The 21,997-nt window shown below is 44.9% G+C and overlaps 17 non-coding genes across 17 annotated transcripts; all 17 read right to left on the bottom strand.

Annotated features, from left to right (window-relative positions):
- Window positions 1-1,868: 1,868 nt before the first annotated feature.
- Window positions 1,869-1,951, bottom strand: TRNAL-CAG (transfer RNA leucine (anticodon CAG)). Its single transcript has one exon. It is a non-coding gene; the product is annotated as a tRNA-Leu (tRNA).
- Window positions 1,952-3,746: 1,795 nt separating this feature from the next.
- On the bottom strand, window positions 3,747-3,829 carry TRNAL-CAG (transfer RNA leucine (anticodon CAG)). The gene has a single exon. It is a non-coding gene; the product is annotated as a tRNA-Leu (tRNA).
- An 824-nt stretch (window positions 3,830-4,653) lies between these two features.
- Window positions 4,654-4,736, bottom strand: TRNAL-CAG (transfer RNA leucine (anticodon CAG)). The gene has a single exon. It is a non-coding gene; the product is annotated as a tRNA-Leu (tRNA).
- A 1,796-nt stretch (window positions 4,737-6,532) lies between these two features.
- On the bottom strand, window positions 6,533-6,615 carry TRNAL-CAG (transfer RNA leucine (anticodon CAG)). Its single transcript has one exon. It is a non-coding gene; the product is annotated as a tRNA-Leu (tRNA).
- Window positions 6,616-7,439: 824 nt separating this feature from the next.
- Window positions 7,440-7,522, bottom strand: TRNAL-CAG (transfer RNA leucine (anticodon CAG)). The gene has a single exon. It is a non-coding gene; the product is annotated as a tRNA-Leu (tRNA).
- A 988-nt stretch (window positions 7,523-8,510) lies between these two features.
- TRNAL-CAG (transfer RNA leucine (anticodon CAG)) lies at window positions 8,511-8,593 on the bottom strand. The gene has a single exon. It is a non-coding gene; the product is annotated as a tRNA-Leu (tRNA).
- Window positions 8,594-10,019: 1,426 nt separating this feature from the next.
- Window positions 10,020-10,102, bottom strand: TRNAL-CAG (transfer RNA leucine (anticodon CAG)). The gene has a single exon. It is a non-coding gene; the product is annotated as a tRNA-Leu (tRNA).
- Window positions 10,103-11,089: 987 nt separating this feature from the next.
- TRNAL-CAG (transfer RNA leucine (anticodon CAG)) lies at window positions 11,090-11,172 on the bottom strand. The gene has a single exon. It is a non-coding gene; the product is annotated as a tRNA-Leu (tRNA).
- A 1,426-nt stretch (window positions 11,173-12,598) lies between these two features.
- Window positions 12,599-12,681, bottom strand: TRNAL-CAG (transfer RNA leucine (anticodon CAG)). Its single transcript has one exon. It is a non-coding gene; the product is annotated as a tRNA-Leu (tRNA).
- A 987-nt stretch (window positions 12,682-13,668) lies between these two features.
- On the bottom strand, window positions 13,669-13,751 carry TRNAL-CAG (transfer RNA leucine (anticodon CAG)). Its single transcript has one exon. It is a non-coding gene; the product is annotated as a tRNA-Leu (tRNA).
- A 913-nt stretch (window positions 13,752-14,664) lies between these two features.
- TRNAL-CAG (transfer RNA leucine (anticodon CAG)) lies at window positions 14,665-14,747 on the bottom strand. The gene has a single exon. It is a non-coding gene; the product is annotated as a tRNA-Leu (tRNA).
- A 913-nt stretch (window positions 14,748-15,660) lies between these two features.
- Window positions 15,661-15,743, bottom strand: TRNAL-CAG (transfer RNA leucine (anticodon CAG)). The gene has a single exon. It is a non-coding gene; the product is annotated as a tRNA-Leu (tRNA).
- A 1,862-nt stretch (window positions 15,744-17,605) lies between these two features.
- Window positions 17,606-17,688, bottom strand: TRNAL-CAG (transfer RNA leucine (anticodon CAG)). The gene has a single exon. It is a non-coding gene; the product is annotated as a tRNA-Leu (tRNA).
- Window positions 17,689-18,572: 884 nt separating this feature from the next.
- Window positions 18,573-18,655, bottom strand: TRNAL-CAG (transfer RNA leucine (anticodon CAG)). The gene has a single exon. It is a non-coding gene; the product is annotated as a tRNA-Leu (tRNA).
- Window positions 18,656-19,642: 987 nt separating this feature from the next.
- Window positions 19,643-19,725, bottom strand: TRNAL-CAG (transfer RNA leucine (anticodon CAG)). The gene has a single exon. It is a non-coding gene; the product is annotated as a tRNA-Leu (tRNA).
- An 884-nt stretch (window positions 19,726-20,609) lies between these two features.
- On the bottom strand, window positions 20,610-20,692 carry TRNAL-CAG (transfer RNA leucine (anticodon CAG)). The gene has a single exon. It is a non-coding gene; the product is annotated as a tRNA-Leu (tRNA).
- An 884-nt stretch (window positions 20,693-21,576) lies between these two features.
- Window positions 21,577-21,659, bottom strand: TRNAL-CAG (transfer RNA leucine (anticodon CAG)). Its single transcript has one exon. It is a non-coding gene; the product is annotated as a tRNA-Leu (tRNA).
- Window positions 21,660-21,997: the final 338 nt, after the last annotated feature.

The raw sequence follows: 21,997 nt of genomic DNA, 5'->3' as shown, positions 1-21,997 counted from the left end.
TCTGTACTTGCGCAGAACAGAGCAACTTTGCCGCTCCTCACACAGACCCCCGCTGGAATCCCAATCCGTGACGCGTAAGAGCAAACACTTGGCTGTCATGGGGTGGGATTTGAACCCACGCCTCCAGGAAAGATCATGCAGCTATCCTCAAATACGCAGGTGTGAAAAAAAAATGCAAAGCGCAAAGAAAAAATGGTGACATTAAGAGTCCAATTCTTGGGATGAAGTATAAAGACTGGATCAGTTTGTCACTTACTGGTGGTGATCTTCCACGATCTGATTGAGTATTTCGCATTCAAAGGTTGAACGGAGGAAAGCTTGAAGGACTTTTTCTACCTTTCTTCAAGTTGCTGGTTTAGAAGCAGGATTTTGACATCAGCCTAGTATGTGTATAAATGTTTCTTCAGATATATCCTATCAGAACCCTGAAAAAGAAACCTGAGTGGTTTCCAAAGCTTGCAGCAACATCAATTGACCATTCAAAGGAATCTTATCTGCAAGGTTAATTAGCTTCTCTCCCCGAGAACAAGCATATTATGTTCTACTGGCTAACGGGGTTCCAATGTTCCTTTTGAGCATCAGCCTAGAAGTTAGGCACCAGTGAGAATGAAACTCACACCCCGTGGTTTAACCAGACCAGTGGCCTATGAAGCAGGAAGAAAAGGGATTGGCGTGGTGTTTTTTTCCCCTTTCTGATGGAGGGTTTCTTGTTCCTCAAACTGCTTTCAAAGTTGACTTCGGGAGCCCTGAGAAAAATGGCCTTGCTTAATATTTAAGGAAAAGCTAGCCTGTCAGAAGTGGGATTCGAACCCACGCCTCCAGAGGAGACTGCGACCTAAACGCAGCGCCTTAGACCGCTCGGCCCTCCATCAGAATCCTGACTCTCATGTGGCAGTATGCTTTGGCGCTTCGTGGTGATACTAGACATCATGGTAAGCGTTAAGCATAAAATTGAGGCACTTGTCAACATCTGCAAGTCTGTACTTGCGCAGAACAGAGCAACTTTGCCGCTCCTCACACAGACCCCCGCTGGAATCCCAATCCGTGACGCGTAAGAGCAAACACTTGGCTGTCATGGGGTGGGATTTGAACCCACGCCTCCAGGAAAGATCATGCAGCTATCCTCAAATACGCAGGTGTGAAAAAAAAATGCAAAGCGCAAAGAAAAAATGGTGACATTAAGAGTCCAATTCTTGGGATGAAGTATAAAGACTGGATCAGTTTGTCACTTACTGGTGGTGATCTTCCACGATCTGATTGAGTATTTCGCATTCAAAGGTTGAACGGAGGAAAGCTTGAAGGACTTTTTCTACCTTTCTTCAAGTTGCTGGTTTAGAAGCAGGATTTTGACATCAGCCTAGTATGTGTATAAATGTTTCTTCAGATATATCCTATCAGAACCCTGAAAAAGAAACCTGAGTGGTTTCCAAAGCTTGCAGCAACATCAATTGACCATTCAAAGGAATCTTATCTGCAAGGTTAATTAGCTTCTCTCCCCGAGAACAAGCATATTATGTTCTACTGGCTAACGGGTTCCAATGTTCCTTTTGAGCATCAGCCTAGAAGTTAGGCACCAGTGAGAATGAAACTCACACCCCGTGGTTTAACCAGACCAGTGGCCTATGAAGCAGGAAGAAAAGGGATTGGCGTGGTGTTTTTTTCCCCTTTCTGATGGAGGGTTTCTTGTTCTTCAAACTGCTTTCAAAGTTGACTTCGGGAGCCCTGAGAAAAATGGCCTTGCTTAATATTTAAGGAAAAGCTAGCCTCCTTTCTGATGGAGGGTTTCTTGTTCCTCAAACTGCTTTCAAAGTTGACTTCGGGAGCCCTGAGAAAAATGGCCTTGCTTAATATTTAAGGAAAAGCTAGCCTGTCAGAAGTGGGATTCGAACCCACGCCTCCAGAGGAGACTGCGACCTGAACGCAGCGCCTTAGACCGCTCGGCCATCCTGACTCTCATGTGGCAGTATGCTTTGGCGCTTCGTGGTGATACTAGACATCATGGTAAGCGTTAAGCATAAAATTGAGGCACTTGTCAACATCTGCAAGTCTGCACTTGCGCAGAACAGAGCAACTTTGCCGCTCCTCACACAGACCCCCGCTGGAATCCCAATCCGTGACGCGTAAGAGCAAACACTTGGCTGTCATGGGGTGGGATTTGAACCCACGCCTCCAGGAAAGATCATGCAGCTATCCTCAAATACGCAGGTGTGAAAAAAAAATGCAAAGCGCAAAGAAAAAATGGTGACATTAAGAGTCCAATTCTTGGGATGAAGTATAAAGACTGGATCAGTTTGTCACTTACTGGTGGTGATCTTCCACGATCTGATTGAGTATTTCGCATTCAAAGGTTGAACGGAGGAAAGCTTGAAGGACTTTTTCTACCTTTCTTCAAGTTGCTGGTTTAGAAGCAGGATTTTGACATCAGCCTAGTATGTGTATAAATGTTTCTTCAGATATATCCTATCAGAACCCTGAAAAAGAAACCTGAGTGGTTTCCAAAGCTTGCAGCAACATCAATTGACCATTCAAAGGAATCTTATCTGCAAGGTTAATTAGCTTCTCTCCCCGAGAACAAGCATATTATGTTCTACTGGCTAACGGGGTTCCAATGTTCCTTTTGAGCATCAGCCTAGAAGTTAGGCACCAGTGAGAATGAAACTCACACCCCGTGGTTTAACCAGACCAGTGGCCTATGAAGCAGGAAGAAAAGGGATTGGCGTGGTGTTTTTTTTCCCCTTTCTGATGGAGGGTTTCTTGTTCCTCAAACTGCTTTCAAAGTTGTCTTCGGGAGCCCTGAGAAAAATGGCCTTGCTTAATATTTAAGGAAAAGCTAGCCTCCTTTCTGATGGAGGGTTTCTTGTTCCTCAAACTGCTTTCAAAGTTGACTTCGGCCATCCTGACTCTCATGTGGCAGTATGCTTTGGCGCTTCGTGGTGATACTAGACATCATGGTAAGCGTTAAGCATAAAATTGAGGCACTTGTCAACATCTGCAAGTCTGCACTTGCGCAGAACAGAGCAACTTTGCCGCTCCTCACACAGACCCCCGCTGGAATCCCAATCCGTGACGCGTAAGAGCAAACACTTGGCTGTCATGGGGTGGGATTTGAACCCACGCCTCCAGGAAAGATCATGCAGCTATCCTCAAATACGCAGGTGTGAAAAAAAAATGCAAAGCGCAAAGAAAAAATGGTGACATCAAGAGTCCAATTCTTGGGATGAAGTATAAAGACTGGATCAGTTTGTCACTTACTGGTGGTGATCTTCCACGATCTGATTGAGTATTTCGCATTCAAAGGTTGAACGGAGGAAAGCTTGAAGGACTTTTTCTACCTTTCTTCAAGTTGCTGGTTTAGAAGCAGGATTTTGACATCAGCCTAGTATGTGTATAAATGTTTCTTCAGATATATCCTATCAGAACCCTGAAAAAGAAACCTGAGTGGTTTCCAAAGCTTGCAGCAACATCAATTGACCATTCAAAGGAATCTTATCTGCAAGGTTAATTAGCTTCTCTCCCCGAGAACAAGCATATTATGTTCTACTGGCTAACGGGGTTCCAATGTTCCTTTTGATCATCAGCCTAGAAGTTAGGCACCAGTGAGAATGAAACTCACACCCTGTGGTTTAACCAGACCAGAGGCCTATGAAGCAGGAAGAAAAAGGATTGGCGTGGTGTTTTTTTCCCCTTTCTGATGGAGGGTTTCTTGTTCCTCAAACTGCTTTCAAAGTTGACTTCGGGAGCTAGCCTGTCAGAAGTGGGATTCGAACCCACGCCTCCAGAGGAGACTGCGACCTGAACGCAGCGCCTTAGACCGCTCGGACATCCTGACTCTCATGTGGCAGTATGCTTTGGCGCTTCGTGGTGATACTAGACATTATGGTAAGCGTTAAGCATAAAATTGAGGCACTTGTCAACATCTGCAAGTCTGCACTTGCGCACTAAGAGCAAACACTTGGCTGTCATGGGGTGGGATTTGAACCCACGCCTCCAGGAAAGATCATGCAGCTTTCCTCAAATACGCAGGTGTGAAAAAAAAATGCAAAGCGCAAAGAAAAAATGGTGACATTAAGAGTCCAATTCTTGGGATGAAGTATAAAGACTGGATCAGTTTGTCACTTACTGGTGGTGATCTTCCACGATCTGATTGAGTATTTCGCATTCAAAGGTTGAACGGAGGAAAGCTTGAAGGACTTTTTCTACCTTTCTTCAAGTTGCTGGTTTAGAAGCAGGATTTTGACATCAGCCTAGTATGTGTATAAATGTTTCTTCAGATATATCCTATCAGAACCCTGAAAAAGAAACCTGAGTGGTTTCCAAAGCTTGCAGCAACATCAATTGACCATTCAAAGGAATCTTATCTGCAAGGTTAATTAGCTTCTCTCCCCGAGAACAAGCATATTATGTTCTACTGGCTAACGGGGTTCCAATGTTCCTTTTGAGCATCAGCCTAGAAGTTAGGCACCAGTGAGAATGAAACTCACACCCCGTGGTTTAACCAGACCAGTGGCCTATGAAGCAGGAAGAAAAGGGATTGGCGTGGTGTTTTTTTCCCCTTTCTGATGGAGCGTTTCTTGTTCCTCAAACTGCTTTCAAAGTTGACTTCGGGAGCCCTGAGAAAAATGGCCTTGCTTAATATTTAAGGAAAACCCAGCCTGTCAGAAGTGGGATTCGAACCCACGCCTCCAGAGGAGACTGCGACCTGAACGCAGCGCCTTAGACCGCTCGGCCATCCTGACTCTCATGTGGCAGTATGCTTTGGCGCTTCGTGGTGATACTAGACATCATGGTAAGCGTTAAGCATAAAATTGAGGCACTTGTCAACATCTGCAAGTCTGTACTTGCGCAGAACAGAGCAACTTTGCCGCTCCTCACACAGACCCCCGCTGGAATCCCAATCCGTGACGCGTAAGAGCAAACACTTGGCTGTCATGGGGTGGGATTTGAACCCACGCCTCCAGGAAAGATCATGCAGCTATCCTCAAATACGCAGGTGTGAAAAAAAAAATGCAAAGCGCAAAGAAAAAATGGTGACATTAAGAGTCCAATTCTTGGGATGAAGTATAAAGACTGGATCAGTTTGTCACTTACTGGTGGTGATCTTCCACGATCTGATTGAGTATTTCGCATTCAAAGGTTGAACGGAGGAAAGCTTGAAGGACTTTTTCTACCTTTCTTCAAGTTGCTGGTTTAGAAGCAGGATTTTGACATCAGCCTAGTATGTGTATAAATGTTTCTTCAGATATATCCTATCAGAACCCTGAAAAAGAAACCTGAGTGGTTTCCAAAGCTTGCAGCAACATCAATTGACCATTCAAAGGAATCTTATCTGCAAGGTTAATTAGCTTCTCTCCCCGAGAACAAGCATATTATGTTCTACTGGCTAACGGGGTTCCAATGTTCCTTTTGAGCATCAGCCTAGAAGTTAGGCACCAGTGAGAATGAAACTCACACCCCGTGGTTTAACCAGACCAGTGGCCTATGAAGCAGGAAGAAAAGGGATTGGCGTGGTGTTTTTTTTCCCCTTTCTGATGGAGGGTTTCTTGTTCCTCAAACTGCTTTCAAAGTTGTCTTCGGGAGCCCTGAGAAAAATGGCCTTGCTTAATATTTAAGGAAAAGCTAGCCTCCTTTCTGATGGAGGGTTTCTTGTTCCTCAAACTGCTTTCAAAGTTGACTTCGGCCATCCTGACTCTCATGTGGCAGTATGCTTTGGCGCTTCGTGGTGATACTAGACATCATGGTAAGCGTTAAGCATAAAATTGAGGCACTTGTCAACATCTGCAAGTCTGCACTTGCGCAGAACAGAGCAACTTTGCCGCTCCTCACACAGACCCCCGCTGGAATCCCAATCCGTGACGCGTAAGAGCAAACACTTGGCTGTCATGGGGTGGGATTTGAACCCACGCCTCCAGGAAAGATCATGCAGCTATCCTCAAATACGCAGGTGTGAAAAAAAAATGCAAAGCGCAAAGAAAAAATGGTGACATCAAGAGTCCAATTCTTGGGATGAAGTATAAAGACTGGATCAGTTTGTCACTTACTGGTGGTGATCTTCCACGATCTGATTGAGTATTTCGCATTCAAAGGTTGAACGGAGGAAAGCTTGAAGGACTTTTTCTACCTTTCTTCAAGTTGCTGGTTTAGAAGCAGGATTTTGACATCAGCCTAGTATGTGTATAAATGTTTCTTCAGATATATCCTATCAGAACCCTGAAAAAGAAACCTGAGTGGTTTCCAAAGCTTGCAGCAACATCAATTGACCATTCAAAGGAATCTTATCTGCAAGGTTAATTAGCTTCTCTCCCCGAGAACAAGCATATTATGTTCTACTGGCTAACGGGGTTCCAATGTTCCTTTTGATCATCAGCCTAGAAGTTAGGCACCAGTGAGAATGAAACTCACACCCTGTGGTTTAACCAGACCAGAGGCCTATGAAGCAGGAAGAAAAAGGATTGGCGTGGTGTTTTTTTCCCCTTTCTGATGGAGGGTTTCTTGTTCCTCAAACTGCTTTCAAAGTTGACTTCGGGAGCTAGCCTGTCAGAAGTGGGATTCGAACCCACGCCTCCAGAGGAGACTGCGACCTGAACGCAGCGCCTTAGACCGCTCGGACATCCTGACTCTCATGTGGCAGTATGCTTTGGCGCTTCGTGGTGATACTAGACATTATGGTAAGCGTTAAGCATAAAATTGAGGCACTTGTCAACATCTGCAAGTCTGCACTTGCGCACTAAGAGCAAACACTTGGCTGTCATGGGGTGGGATTTGAACCCACGCCTCCAGGAAAGATCATGCAGCTTTCCTCAAATACGCAGGTGTGAAAAAAAAATGCAAAGCGCAAAGAAAAAATGGTGACATTAAGAGTCCAATTCTTGGGATGAAGTATAAAGACTGGATCAGTTTGTCACTTACTGGTGGTGATCTTCCACGATCTGATTGAGTATTTCGCATTCAAAGGTTGAACGGAGGAAAGCTTGAAGGACTTTTTCTACCTTTCTTCAAGTTGCTGGTTTAGAAGCAGGATTTTGACATCAGCCTAGTATGTGTATAAATGTTTCTTCAGATATATCCTATCAGAACCCTGAAAAAGAAACCTGAGTGGTTTCCAAAGCTTGCAGCAACATCAATTGACCATTCAAAGGAATCTTATCTGCAAGGTTAATTAGCTTCTCTCCCCGAGAACAAGCATATTATGTTCTACTGGCTAACGGGGTTCCAATGTTCCTTTTGAGCATCAGCCTAGAAGTTAGGCACCAGTGAGAATGAAACTCACACCCCGTGGTTTAACCAGACCAGTGGCCTATGAAGCAGGAAGAAAAGGGATTGGCGTGGTGTTTTTTTCCCCTTTCTGATGGAGCGTTTCTTGTTCCTCAAACTGCTTTCAAAGTTGACTTCGGGAGCCCTGAGAAAAATGGCCTTGCTTAATATTTAAGGAAAACCCAGCCTGTCAGAAGTGGGATTCGAACCCACGCCTCCAGAGGAGACTGCGACCTGAACGCAGCGCCTTAGACCGCTCGGCCATCCTGACTCTCATGTGGCAGTATGCTTTGGCGCTTCGTGGTGATACTAGACATCATGGTAAGCGTTAAGCATAAAATTGAGGCACTTGTCAACATCTGCAAGTCTGTACTTGCGCAGAACAGAGCAACTTTGCCGCTCCTCACACAGACCCCCGCTGGAATCCCAATCCGTGACGCGTAAGAGCAAACACTTGGCTGTCATGGGGTGGGATTTGAACCCACGCCTCCAGGAAAGATCATGCAGCTATCCTCAAATACGCAGGTGTGAAAAAAAAAATGCAAAGCGCAAAGAAAAAATGGTGACATTAAGAGTCCAATTCTTGGGATGAAGTATAAAGACTGGATCAGTTTGTCACTTACTGGTGGTGATCTTCCACGATCTGATTGAGTATTTCGCATTCAAAGGTTGAACGGAGGAAAGCTTGAAGGACTTTTTCTACCTTTCTTCAAGTTGCTGGTTTAGAAGCAGGATTTTGACATCAGCCTAGTATGTGTATAAATGTTTCTTCAGATATATCCTATCAGAACCCTGAAAAAGAAACCTGAGTGGTTTCCAAAGCTTGCAGCAACATCAATTGACCATTCAAAGGAATCTTATCTGCAAGGTTAATTAGCTTCTCTCCCCGAGAACAAGCATATTATGTTCTACTGGCTAACGGGGTTCCAATGTTCCTTTTGAGCATCAGCCTAGAAGTTAGGCACCAGTGAGAATGAAACTCACACCCCGTGGTTTAACCAGACCAGTGGCCTATGAAGCAGGAAGAAAAGGGATTGGCGTGGTGTTTTTTTCCCCTTTCTGATGGAGGGTTTCTTGTTCCTCAAACTGCTTTCAAAGTTGACTTCGGGAGCCCTGAGAAAAATGGCCTTGCTTAATATTTAAGGAAAAGCTAGCCTCCTTTCTGATGGAGGGTTTCTTGTTCCTCAAACTGCTTTCAAAGTTGACTTCGGGAGCCCTGAGAAAAATGGCCTTGCTTAATATTTAAGGAAAAGCTAGCCTGTCAGAAGTGGGATTCGAACCCACGCCTCCAGAGGAGACTGCGACCTGAACGCAGCGCCTTAGACCGCTCGGACATCCTGACTCTCATGTGGCAGTATGCTTTGGCGCTTCGTGGTGATACTAGACATTATGGTAAGCGTTAAGCATAAAATTGAGGCACTTGTCAACATCTGCAAGTCTGCACTTGCGCACTAAGAGCAAACACTTGGCTGTCATGGGGTGGGATTTGAACCCACGCCTCCAGGAAAGATCATGCAGCTTTCCTCAAATACGCAGGTGTGAAAAAAAAATGCAAAGCGCAAAGAAAAAATGGTGACATTAAGAGTCCAATTCTTGGGATGAAGTATAAAGACTGGATCAGTTTGTCACTTACTGGTGGTGATCTTCCACGATCTGATTGAGTATTTCGCATTCAAAGGTTGAACGGAGGAAAGCTTGAAGGACTTTTTCTACCTTTCTTCAAGTTGCTGGTTTAGAAGCAGGATTTTGACATCAGCCTAGTATGTGTATAAATGTTTCTTCAGATATATCCTATCAGAACCCTGAAAAAGAAACCTGAGTGGTTTCCAAAGCTTGCAGCAACATCAATTGACCATTCAAAGGAATCTTATCTGCAAGGTTAATTAGCTTCTCTCCCCGAGAACAAGCATATTATGTTCTACTGGCTAACGGGGTTCCAATGTTCCTTTTGAGCATCAGCCTAGAAGTTAGGCACCAGTGAGAATGAAACTCACACCCCGTGGTTTAACCAGACCAGTGGCCTATGAAGCAGGAAGAAAAGGGATTGGCGTGGTGTTTTTTTCCCCTTTCTGAGGGCACTTGTCAACATCTGCAAGTCTGCACTTGCGCAGAACAGAGCAACTTTGCCGCTCCTCAAACAGACCCCCGCTGGAATCCCAATCCATGATGCGTAAGAGCAAACACGGAGGAAAGCTTGAAGGACTTTTTCTACCTTTCTTCAAGTTGCTGGTTTAGAAGCAGGATTTTGACATCAGCCTAGTATGTGTATAAATGTTTCTTCAGATATATCCTATCAGAACCCTGAAAAAGAAACCTGAGTGGTTTCCAAAGCTTGCAGCAACATCAATTGACCATTCAAAGGAATCTTATCTGCAAGGTTAATTAGCTTCTCTCCCCGAGAACAAGCATATTATGTTCTACTGGCTAACGGGGTTCCAATGTTCCTTTTGAGCATCAGCCTAGAAGTTAGGCACCAGTGAGAATGAAACTCACACCCCGTGGTTTAACCAGACCAGTGGCCTATGAAGCAGGAAGAAAAGGGATTGGCGTGGTGTTTTTTTCCCCTTTCTGATGGAGCGTTTCTTGTTCCTCAAACTGCTTTCAAAGTTGACTTCGGGAGCCCTGAGAAAAATGGCCTTGCTTAATATTTAAGGAAAAGCTAGCCTCCTTTCTGATGGAGGGTTTCTTGTTCCTCAAACTGCTTTCAAAGTTGACTTCGGGAGCCCTGAGAAAAATGGCCTTGCTTAATATTTAAGGAAAACCCAGCCTGTCAGAAGTGGGATTCGAACCCACGCCTCCAGAGGAGACTGCGACCTGAACGCAGCGCCTTAGACCGCTCGGCCATCCTGACTCTCATGTGGCAGTATGCTTTGGCGCTTCGTGGTGATACTAGACATCATGGTAAGCGTTAAGCATAAAATTGAGGCACTTGTCAACATCTGCAAGTCTGCACTTGCGCAGAACAGAGCAACTTTGCCGCTCCTCACACAGACCCCCGCTGGAATCCCAATCCGTGACGCGTAAGAGCAAACACTTGGCTGTCATGGGGTGGGATTTGAACCCACGCCTCCAGGAAAGATCATGCAGCTATCCTCAAATACGCAGGTGTGAAAAAAAAATGCAAAGCGCAAAGAAAAAATGGTGACATTAAGAGTCCAATTCTTGGGATGAAGTATAAAGACTGGATCAGTTTGTCACTTACTGGTGGTGATCTTCCACGATCTGATTGAGTATTTCGCATTCAAAGGTTGAACGGAGGAAAGCTTGAAGGACTTTTTCTACCTTTCTTCAAGTTGCTGGTTTAGAAGCAGGATTTTGACATCAGCCTAGTATGTGTATAAATGTTTCTTCAGATATATCCTATCAGAACCCTGAAAAAGAAACCTGAGTGGTTTCCAAAGCTTGCAGCAACATCAATTGACCATTCAAAGGAATCTTATCTGCAAGGTTAATTAGCTTCTCTCCCCGAGAACAAGCATATTATGTTCTACTGGCTAACGGGGTTCCAATGTTCCTTTTGAGCATCAGCCTAGAAGTTAGGCACCAGTGAGAATGAAACTCACACCCCGTGGTTTAACCAGACCAGTGGCCTATGAAGCAGGAAGAAAAGGGATTGGCGTGGTGTTTTTTTCCCCTTTCTGATGGAGGGTTTCTTGTTCCTCAAACTGCTTTCAAAGTTGACTTCGGGAGCCCTGAGAAAAATGGCCTTGCTTAATATTTAAGGAAAAGCTAGCCTCCTTTCTGATGGAGGGTTTCTTGTTCCTCAAACTGCTTTCAAAGTTGACTTCGGGAGCCCTGAGAAAAATGGCCTTGCTTAATATTTAAGGAAAAGCTAGCCTGTCAGAAGTGGGATTCGAACCCACGCCTCCAGAGGAGACTGCGACCTGAACGCAGCGCCTTAGACCGCTCGGACATCCTGACTCTCATGTGGCAGTATGCTTTGGCGCTTCGTGGTGATACTAGACATTATGGTAAGCGTTAAGCATAAAATTGAGGCACTTGTCAACATCTGCAAGTCTGCACTTGCGCACTAAGAGCAAACACTTGGCTGTCATGGGGTGGGATTTGAACCCACGCCTCCAGGAAAGATCATGCAGCTTTCCTCAAATACGCAGGTGTGAAAAAAAAATGCAAAGCGCAAAGAAAAAATGGTGACATTAAGAGTCCAATTCTTGGGATGAAGTATAAAGACTGGATCAGTTTGTCACTTACTGGTGGTGATCTTCCACGATCTGATTGAGTATTTCGCATTCAAAGGTTGAACGGAGGAAAGCTTGAAGGACTTTTTCTACCTTTCTTCAAGTTGCTGGTTTAGAAGCAGGATTTTGACATCAGCCTAGTATGTGTATAAATGTTTCTTCAGATATATCCTATCAGAACCCTGAAAAAGAAACCTGAGTGGTTTCCAAAGCTTGCAGCAACATCAATTGACCATTCAAAGGAATCTTATCTGCAAGGTTAATTAGCTTCTCTCCCCGAGAACAAGCATATTATGTTCTACTGGCTAACGGGGTTCCAATGTTCCTTTTGAGCATCAGCCTAGAAGTTAGGCACCAGTGAGAATGAAACTCACACCCCGTGGTTTAACCAGACCAGTGGCCTATGAAGCAGGAAGAAAAGGGATTGGCGTGGTGTTTTTTTCCCCTTTCTGAGGGCACTTGTCAACATCTGCAAGTCTGCACTTGCGCAGAACAGAGCAACTTTGCCGCTCCTCAAACAGACCCCCGCTGGAATCCCAATCCATGATGCGTAAGAGCAAACACGGAGGAAAGCTTGAAGGACTTTTTCTACCTTTCTTCAAGTTGCTGGTTTAGAAGCAGGATTTTGACATCAGCCTAGTATGTGTATAAATGTTTCTTCAGATATATCCTATCAGAACCCTGAAAAAGAAACCTGAGTGGTTTCCAAAGCTTGCAGCAACATCAATTGACCATTCAAAGGAATCTTATCTGCAAGGTTAATTAGCTTCTCTCCCCGAGAACAAGCATATTATGTTCTACTGGCTAACGGGGTTCCAATGTTCCTTTTGAGCATCAGCCTAGAAGTTAGGCACCAGTGAGAATGAAACTCACACCCCGTGGTTTAACCAGACCAGTGGCCTATGAAGCAGGAAGAAAAGGGATTGGCGTGGTGTTTTTTTCCCCTTTCTGATGGAGCGTTTCTTGTTCCTCAAACTGCTTTCAAAGTTGACTTCGGGAGCCCTGAGAAAAATGGCCTTGCTTAATATTTAAGGAAAAGCTAGCCTCCTTTCTGATGGAGGGTTTCTTGTTCCTCAAACTGCTTTCAAAGTTGACTTCGGGAGCCCTGAGAAAAATGGCCTTGCTTAATATTTAAGGAAAACCCAGCCTGTCAGAAGTGGGATTCGAACCCACGCCTCCAGAGGAGACTGCGACCTGAACGCAGCGCCTTAGACCGCTCGGCCATCCTGACTCTCATGTGGCAGTATGCTTTGGCGCTTCGTGGTGATACTAGACATCATGGTAAGCGTTAAGCATAAAATTGAGGCACTTGTCAACATCTGCAAGTCTGCACTTGCGCAGAACAGAGCAACTTTGCCGCTCCTCACACAGACCCCCGCTGGAATCCCAATCCGTGACGCGTAAGAGCAAACACTTGGCTGTCATGGGGTGGGATTTGAACCCACGCCTCCAGGAAAGATCATGCAGCTATCCTCAAATACGCAGGTGTGAAAAAAAAATGCAAAGCGCAAAGAAAAAATGGTGACATTAAGAGTCCAATTCTTGGGATGAAGTATAAAGACTGGATCAGTTTGTCACTTACTGGTGGTGATCTTCCACGATCTGATTGAGTATTTCGCATTCAAAGGTTGAACGGAGGAAAGCTTGAAGGACTTTTTCTACCTTTCTTCAAGTTGCTGGTTTAGAAGCAGGATTTTGACATCAGCCTAGTATGTGTATAAATGTTTCTTCAGATATATCCTATCAGAACCCTGAAAAAGAAACCTGAGTGGTTTCCAAAGCTTGCAGCAACATCAATTGACCATTCAAAGGAATCTTATCTGCAAGGTTAATTAGCTTCTCTCCCCGAGAACAAGCATATTATGTTCTACTGGCTAACGGGGTTCCAATGTTCCTTTTGAGCATCAGCCTAGAAGTTAGGCACCAGTGAGAATGAAACTCACACCCCGTGGTTTAACCAGACCAGTGGCCTATGAAGCAGGAAGAAAAGGGATTGGCGTGGTGTTTTTTTCCCCTTTCTGATGGAGGGTTTCTTGTTCCTCAAACTGCTTTCAAAGTTGACTTCGGGAGCCCTGAGAAAAATGGCCTTGCTTAATATTTAAGGAAAAGCTAGCCTCCTTTCTGATGGAGGGTTTCTTGTTCCTCAAACTGCTTTCAAAGTTGACTTCGGGAGCCCTGAGAAAAATGGCCTTGCTTAATATTTAAGGAAAAGCTAGCCTGTCAGAAGTGGGATTCGAACCCACGCCTCCAGAGGAGACTGCGACCTGAACGCAGCGCCTTAGACCGCTCGGACATCCTGACTCTCATGTGGCAGTATGCTTTGGCGCTTCGTGGTGATACTAGACATTATGGTAAGCGTTAAGCATAAAATTGAGGCACTTGTCAACATCTGCAAGTCTGCACTTGCGCACTAAGAGCAAACACTTGGCTGTCATGGGGTGGGATTTGAACCCACGCCTCCAGGAAAGATCATGCAGCTTTCCTCAAATACGCAGGTGTGAAAAAAAAATGCAAAGCGCAAAGAAAAAATGGTGACATTAAGAGTCCAATTCTTGGGATGAAGTATAAAGACTGGATCAGTTTGTCACTTACTGGTGGTGATCTTCCACGATCTGATTGAGTATTTCGCATTCAAAGGTTGAACGGAGGAAAGCTTGAAGGACTTTTTCTACCTTTCTTCAAGTTGCTGGTTTAGAAGCAGGATTTTGACATCAGCCTAGTATGTGTATAAATGTTTCTTCAGATATATCCTATCAGAACCCTGAAAAAGAAACCTGAGTGGTTTCCAAAGCTTGCAGCAACATCAATTGACCATTCAAAGGAATCTTATCTGCAAGGTTAATTAGCTTCTCTCCCCGAGAACAAGCATATTATGTTCTACTGGCTAACGGGGTTCCAATGTTCCTTTTGAGCATCAGCCTAGAAGTTAGGCACCAGTGAGAATGAAACTCACACCCCGTGGTTTAACCAGACCAGTGGCCTATGAAGCAGGAAGAAAAGGGATTGGCGTGGTGTTTTTTTCCCCTTTCTGATGGAGCGTTTCTTGTTCCTCAAACTGCTTTCAAAGTTGACTTCGGGAGCCCTGAGAAAAATGGCCTTGCTTAATATTTAAGGAAAAGCTAGCCTCCTTTCTGATGGAGGGTTTCTTGTTCCTCAAACTGCTTTCAAAGTTGACTTCGGGAGCCCTTGCTTAATATTTAAGGAAAACCCAGCCTGTCAGAAGTGGGATTCGAACCCACGCCTCCAGAGGAGACTGCGACCTGAACGCAGCGCCTTAGACCGCTCGGACATCCTGACTCTCATGTGGCAGTATGCTTTGGCGCTTCGTGGTGATACTAGACATTATGGTAAGCGTTAAGCATAAAATTGAGGCACTTGTCAACATCTGCAAGTCTGCACTTGCGCACTAAGAGCAAACACTTGGCTGTCATGGGGTGGGATTTGAACCCACGCCTCCAGGAAAGATCATGCAGCTTTCCTCAAATACGCAGGTGTGAAAAAAAAATGCAAAGCGCAAAGAAAAAATGGTGACATTAAGAGTCCAATTCTTGGGATGAAGTATAAAGACTGGATCAGTTTGTCACTTACTGGTGGTGATCTTCCACGATCTGATTGAGTATTTCGCATTCAAAGGTTGAACGGAGGAAAGCTTGAAGGACTTTTTCTACCTTTCTTCAAGTTGCTGGTTTAGAAGCAGGATTTTGACATCAGCCTAGTATGTGTATAAATGTTTCTTCAGATATATCCTATCAGAACCCTGAAAAAGAAACCTGAGTGGTTTCCAAAGCTTGCAGCAACATCAATTGACCATTCAAAGGAATCTTATCTGCAAGGTTAATTAGCTTCTCTCCCCGAGAACAAGCATATTATGTTCTACTGGCTAACGGGGTTCCAATGTTCCTTTTGAGCATCAGCCTAGAAGTTAGGCACCAGTGAGAATGAAACTCACACCCCGTGGTTTAACCAGACCAGTGGCCTATGAAGCAGGAAGAAAAGGGATTGGCGTGGTGTTTTTTTCCCCTTTCTGATGGAGCGTTTCTTGTTCCTCAAACTGCTTTCAAAGTTGACTTCGGGAGCCCTGAGAAAAATGGCCTTGCTTAATATTTAAGGAAAAGCTAGCCTCCTTTCTGATGGAGGGTTTCTTGTTCCTCAAACTGCTTTCAAAGTTGACTTCGGGAGCCCTTGCTTAATATTTAAGGAAAACCCAGCCTGTCAGAAGTGGGATTCAAACCCACGCCTCCAGAGGAGACTGCGACCTGAACGCAGCGCCTTAGACCGCTCGGCCATCCTGACTCTCATGTGGCAGTATGCTTTGGCGCTTCGTGGTGATACTAGACATCATGGTAAGCGTTAAGCATAAAATTGAGGCACTTGTCAACATCTGCAAGTCTGCACTTGCGCAGAACAGAGCAACTTTGCCGCTCCTCACACAGACCCCCGCTGGAATCCCAATCCGTGACGCGTAAGAGCAAACACTTGGCTGTCATGGGGTGGGATTTGAACCCACGCCTCCAGGAAAGATCATGCAGCTATCCTCAAATACGCAGGTGTGAAAAAAAAAATGCAAAGCGCAAAGAAAAAATGGTGACATTAAGAGTCCAATTCTTGGGATGAAGTATAAAGACTGGATCAGTTTGTCACTTACTGGTGGTGATCTTCCACGATCTGATTGAGTATTTCGCATTCAAAGGTTGAACGGAGGAAAGCTTGAAGGACTTTTTCTACCTTTCTTCAAGTTGCTGGTTTAGAAGCAGGATTTTGACATCAGCCTAGTATGTGTATAAATGTTTCTTCAGATATATCCTATCAGAACCCTGAAAAAGAAACCTGAGTGGTTTCCAAAGCTTGCAGCAACATCAATTGACCATTCAAAGGAATCTTATCTGCAAGGTTAATTAGCTTCTCTCCCCGAGAACAAGCATATTATGTTCTACTGGCTAACGGGGTTCCAATGTTCCTTTTGAGCATCAGCCTAGAAGTTAGGCACCAGTGAGAATGAAACTCACACCCTGTGGTTTAACCAGACCAGTGGCCTATGAAGCAGGAAGAAAAGGGATTGGCGTGGTGTTTTTTTCCCCTTTCTGATGGAGGGTTTCTTGTTCCTCAAACTGCTTTCAAAGTTGACTTCGGGAGCCCTGAGAAAAATGGCCTTGCTTAATATTTAAGGAAAAGCTAGCCTGTCAGAAGTGGGATTCGAACCCACGCCTCCAGAGGAGACTGCGACCTGAACGCAGCGCCTTAGACTGCTCGGCCCTCCATCAGAATCCTGACTCTCATGTGGCAGTATGCTTTGGCGCTTCGTGGTGATACTAGACATCATGGTAAGCGTTAAGCATAAAATTGAGGCACTTGTCAACATCTGCAAGTCTGTACTTGCGCAGAACAGAGCAACTTTGCCGCTCCTCACACAGACCCCCGCTGGAATCCCAATCCGTGACGCGTAAGAGCAAACACTTGGCTGTCATGGGGTGGGATTTGAACCCACGCCTCCAGGAAAGATCATGCAGCTATCCTCAAATACGCAGGTGTGAAAAAAAAATGCAAAGCGCAAAGAAAAAATGGTGACATTAAGAGTCCAATTCTTGGGATGAAGTATAAAGACTGGATCAGTTTGTCACTTACTGGTGGTGATCTTCCACGATCTGATTGAGTATTTCGCATTCAAAGGTTGAACGGAGGAAAGCTTGAAGGACTTTTTCTACCTTTCTTCAAGTTGCTGGTTTAGAAGCAGGATTTTGACATCAGCCTAGTATGTGTATAAATGTTTCTTCAGATATATCCTATCAGAACCCTGAAAAAGAAACCTGAGTGGTTTCCAAAGCTTGCAGCAACATCAATTGACCATTCAAAGGAATCTTATCTGCAAGGTTAATTAGCTTCTCTCCCCGAGAACAAGCATATTATGTTCTACTGGCTAACGGGGTTCCAATGTTCCTTTTGAGCATCAGCCTAGAAGTTAGGCACCAGTGAGAATGAAACTCACACCCCGTGGTTTAACCAGACCAGTGGCCTATGAAGCAGGAAGAAAAGGGATTGGCGTGGTGTTTTTTTCCCCTTTCTGATGGAGGGTTTCTTGTTCCTCAAACTGCTTTCAAAGTTGACTTCGGGAGCCCTGAGAAAAATGGCCTTGCTTAATATTTAAGGAAAAGCTAGCCTGTCAGAAGTGGGATTCGAACCCACGCCTCCAGAGGAGACTGCGACCTGAACGCAGCGCCTTAGACCGCTCGGCCATCCTGACTCTCATGTGGCAGTATGCTTTGGCGCTTCGTGGTGATACTAGACATCATGGTAAGCGTTAAGCATAAAATTGAGGCACTTGTCAACATCTGCAAGTCTGCACTTGCGCAGAACAGAGCAACTTTGCCGCTCCTCACACAGACCCCCGCTGGAATCCCAATCCGTGACGCGTAAGAGCAAACACTTGGCTGTCATGGGGTGGGATTTGAACCCACGCCTCCAGGAAAGATCATGCAGCTATCCTCAAATACGCAGGTGTGAAAAAAAAATGCAAAGCGCAAAGAAAAAATGGTGACATTAAGAGTCCAATTCTTGGGATGAAGTATAAAGACTGGATCAGTTTGTCACTTACTGGTGGTGATCTTCCACGATCTGATTGAGTATTTCGCATTCAAAGGTTGAACGGAGGAAAGCTTGAAGGACTTTTTCTACCTTTCTTCAAGTTGCTGGTTTAGAAGCAGGATTTTGACATCAGCCTAGTATGTGTATAAATGTTTCTTCAGATATATCCTATCAGAACCCTGAAAAAGAAACCTGAGTGGTTTCCAAAGCTTGCAGCAACATCAATTGACCATTCAAAGGAATCTTATCTGCAAGGTTAATTAGCTTCTCTCCCCGAGAACAAGCATATTATGTTCTACTGGCTAACGGGGTTCCAATGTTCCTTTTGAGCATCAGCCTAGAAGTTAGGCACCAGTGAGAATGAAACTCACACCCTGTGGTTTAACCAGACCAGTGGCCTATGAAGCAGGAAGAAAAGGGATTGGCGTGGTGTTTTTTTCCCCTTTCTGATGGAGGGTTTCTTGTTCCTCAAACTGCTTTCAAAGTTGACTTCGGGAGCCCTGAGAAAAATGGCCTTGCTTAATATTTAAGGAAAAGCTAGCCTGTCAGAAGTGGGATTCGAACCCACGCCTCCAGAGGAGACTGCGACCTGAACGCAGCGCCTTAGACCGCTCGGCCATCCTGACTCTCATGTGGCAGTATGCTTTGGCGCTTCGTGGTGATACTAGACATCATGGTAAGCGTTAAGCATAAAATTGAGGCACTTGTCAACATCTGCAAGTCTGCACTTGCGCAGAACAGAGCAACTTTGCCGCTCCTCACACAGACCCCCGCTGGAATCCCAATCCGTGACGCGTAAGAGCAAACACTTGGCTGTCATGGGGTGGGATTTGAACCCACGCCTCCAGGAAAGATCATGCAGCTATCCTCAAATACGCAGGTGTGAAAAAAAAATGCAAAGCGCAAAGAAAAAATGGTGACATTAAGAGTCCAATTCTTGGGATGAAGTATAAAGACTGGATCAGTTTGTCACTTACTGGTGGTGATCTTCCACGATCTGATTGAGTATTTCGCATTCAAAGGTTGAACGGAGGAAAGCTTGAAGGACTTTTTCTACCTTTCTTCAAGTTGCTGGTTTAGAAGCAGGATTTTGACATCAGCCTAGTATGTGTATAAATGTTTCTTCAGATATATCCTATCAGAACCCTGAAAAAGAAACCTGAGTGGTTTCCAAAGCTTGCAGCAACATCAATTGACCATTCAAAGGAATCTTATCTGCAAGGTTAATTAGCTTCTCTCCCCGAGAACAAGCATATTATGTTCTACTGGCTAACGGGGTTCCAATGTTCCTTTTGAGCATCAGCCTAGAAGTTAGGCACCAGTGAGAATGAAACTCACACCCTGTGGTTTAACCAGACCAGTGGCCTATGAAGCAGGAAGAAAAGGGATTGGCGTGGTGTTTTTTTCCCCTTTCTGATGGAGGGTTTCTTGTTCCTCAAACTGCTTTCAAAGTTGACTTCGGGAGCCCTGAGAAAAATGGCCTTGCTTAATATTTAAGGAAAAGCTAGCCTCCTTTCTGATGGAGGGTTTCTTGTTCCTCAAACTGCTTTCAAAGTTGACTTCGGGAGCCCTGAGAAAAATGGCCTTGCTTAATATTTAAGGAAAAGCTAGCCTGTCAGAAGTGGGATTCGAACCCACGCCTCCAGAGGAGACTGCGACCTGAACGCAGCGCCTTAGACCGCTCGGCCATCCTGACTCTCATGTGGCAGTATGCTTTGGCGCTTCGTGGTGATACTAGACATCATGGTAAGCGTTAAGCATAAAATTGAGGCACTTGTCAACATCTGCAAGTCTGCACTTGCGCAGAACAGAGCAACTTTGCCGCTCCTCACACAGACCCCCGCTGGAATCCCAATCCGTGACGCGTAAGAGCAAACACTTGGCTGTCATGGGGTGGGATTTGAACCCACGCCTCCAGGAAAGATCATGCAGCTATCCTCAAATACGCAGGTGTGAAAAAAAAATGCAAAGCGCAAAGAAAAAATGGTGACATTAAGAGTCCAATTCTTGGGATGAAGTATAAAGACTGGATCAGTTTGTCACTTACTGGTGGTGATCTTCCACGATCTGATTGAGTATTTCGCATTCAAAGGTTGAACGGAGGAAAGCTTGAAGGACTTTTTCTACCTTTCTTCAAGTTGCTGGTTTAGAAGCAGGATTTTGACATCAGCCTAGTATGTGTATAAATGTTTCTTCAGATATATCCTATCAGAACCCTGAAAAAGAAACCTGAGTGGTTTCCAAAGCTTGCAGCAACATCAATTGACCATTCAAAGGAATCTTATCTGCAAGGTTAATTAGCTTCTCTCCCCGAGAACAAGCATATTATGTTCTACTGGCTAACGGGGTTCCAATGTTCCTTTTGAGCATCAGCCTAGAAGTTAGGCACCAGTGAGAATGAAACTCACACCCTGTGGTTTAACCAGACCAGTGGCCTATGAAGCAGGAAGAAAAGGGATTGGCGTGGTGTTTTTTTCCCCTTTCTGATGGAGGGTTTCTTGTTCCTCAAACTGCTTTCAAAGTTGACTTCGGGAGCCCTGAGAAAAATGGCCTTGCTTAATATTTAAGGAAAAGCTAGCCTGTCAGAAGTGGGATTCGAACCCACGCCTCCAGAGGAGACTGCGACCTGAACGCAGCGCCTTAGACCGCTCGGCCATCCTGACTCTCATGTGGCAGTATGCTTTGGCGCTTCGTGGTGATACTAGACATCATGGTAAGCGTTAAGCATAAAATTGAGGCACTTGTCAACATCTGCAAGTCTGTACTTGCGCAGAACAGAGCAACTTTGCCGCTCCTCACACAGACCCCCGCTGGAATCCCAATCCGTGACGCGTAAGAGCAAACACTTGGCTGTCATGGGGTGGGATTTGAACCCACGCCTCCAGGAAAGATCATGCAGCTATCCTCAAATACGCAGGTGTGAAAAAAAAATGCAAAGCGCAAAGAAAAAATGGTGACATTAAGAGTCCAATTCTTGGGATGAAGTATAAAGACTGGATCAGTTTGTCACTTACTGGTGGTGATCTTCCACGATCTGATTGAGTATTTCGCATTCAAAGGTTGAACGGAGGAAAGCTTGAAGGACTTTTTCTACCTTTCTTCAAGTTGCTGGTTTAGAAGCAGGATTTTGACATCAGCCTAGTATGTGTATAAATGTTTCTTCAGATATATCCTATCAGAACCCTGAAAAAGAAACCTGAGTGGTTTCCAAAGCTTGCAGCAACATCAATTGACCATTCAAAGGAATCTTATCTGCAAGGTTAATTAGCTTCTCTCCCCGAGAACAAGCATATTATGTTCTACTGGCTAACGGGGTTCCAATGTTCCTTTTGAGCATCAGCCTAGAAGTTAGGCACCAGTGAGAATGAAACTCACACCCCGTGGTTTAACCAGACCAGTGGCCTATGAAGCAGGAAGAAAAGGGATTGGCGTGGTGTTTTTTTCCCCTTTCTGATGGAGGGTTTCTTGTTCCTCAAACTGCTTTCAAAGTTGACTTCGGGAGCCCTGAGAAAAATGGCCTTGCTTAATATTTAAGGAAAAGCTAGCCTGTCAGAAGTGGGATTCGAACCCACGCCTCCAGAGGAGACTGCGACCTGAACGCAGCGCCTTAGACCGCTCGGCCATCCTGACTCTCATGTGGCAGTATGCTTTGGCGCTTCGTGGTGATACTAGACATCATGGTAAGCGTTAAGCATAAAATTGAGGCACTTATCAACATCTGCAAGTCTGCACTTGCGCAGAACAGAGCAACTTTGCCGCTCCTCACACAGACCCCCGCTGGAATCCCAATCCGTGACGCGTAAGAGCAAACACTTGGCTGTCATGGGGTGGGATTTGAACCCACGCCTCCAGGAAAGATCATGCAGCTATCCTCAAATACGCAGGTGTGAAAAAAAAATGCAAAGCGCAAAGAAAAAATGGTGACATTAAGAGTCCAATTCTTGGGATGAAGTATAAAGACTGGATCA

The sequence above is a fragment of the Eleutherodactylus coqui genome, chromosome 7, assembly GCF_035609145.1.
Source record: "Eleutherodactylus coqui strain aEleCoq1 chromosome 7, aEleCoq1.hap1, whole genome shotgun sequence".
NCBI lineage: Eukaryota > Metazoa > Chordata > Amphibia > Anura > Eleutherodactylidae > Eleutherodactylus > Eleutherodactylus coqui.
Note: the sequence above shows the minus strand (reverse complement) of the source record. Positions and strands in the feature narration are given on the sequence as shown.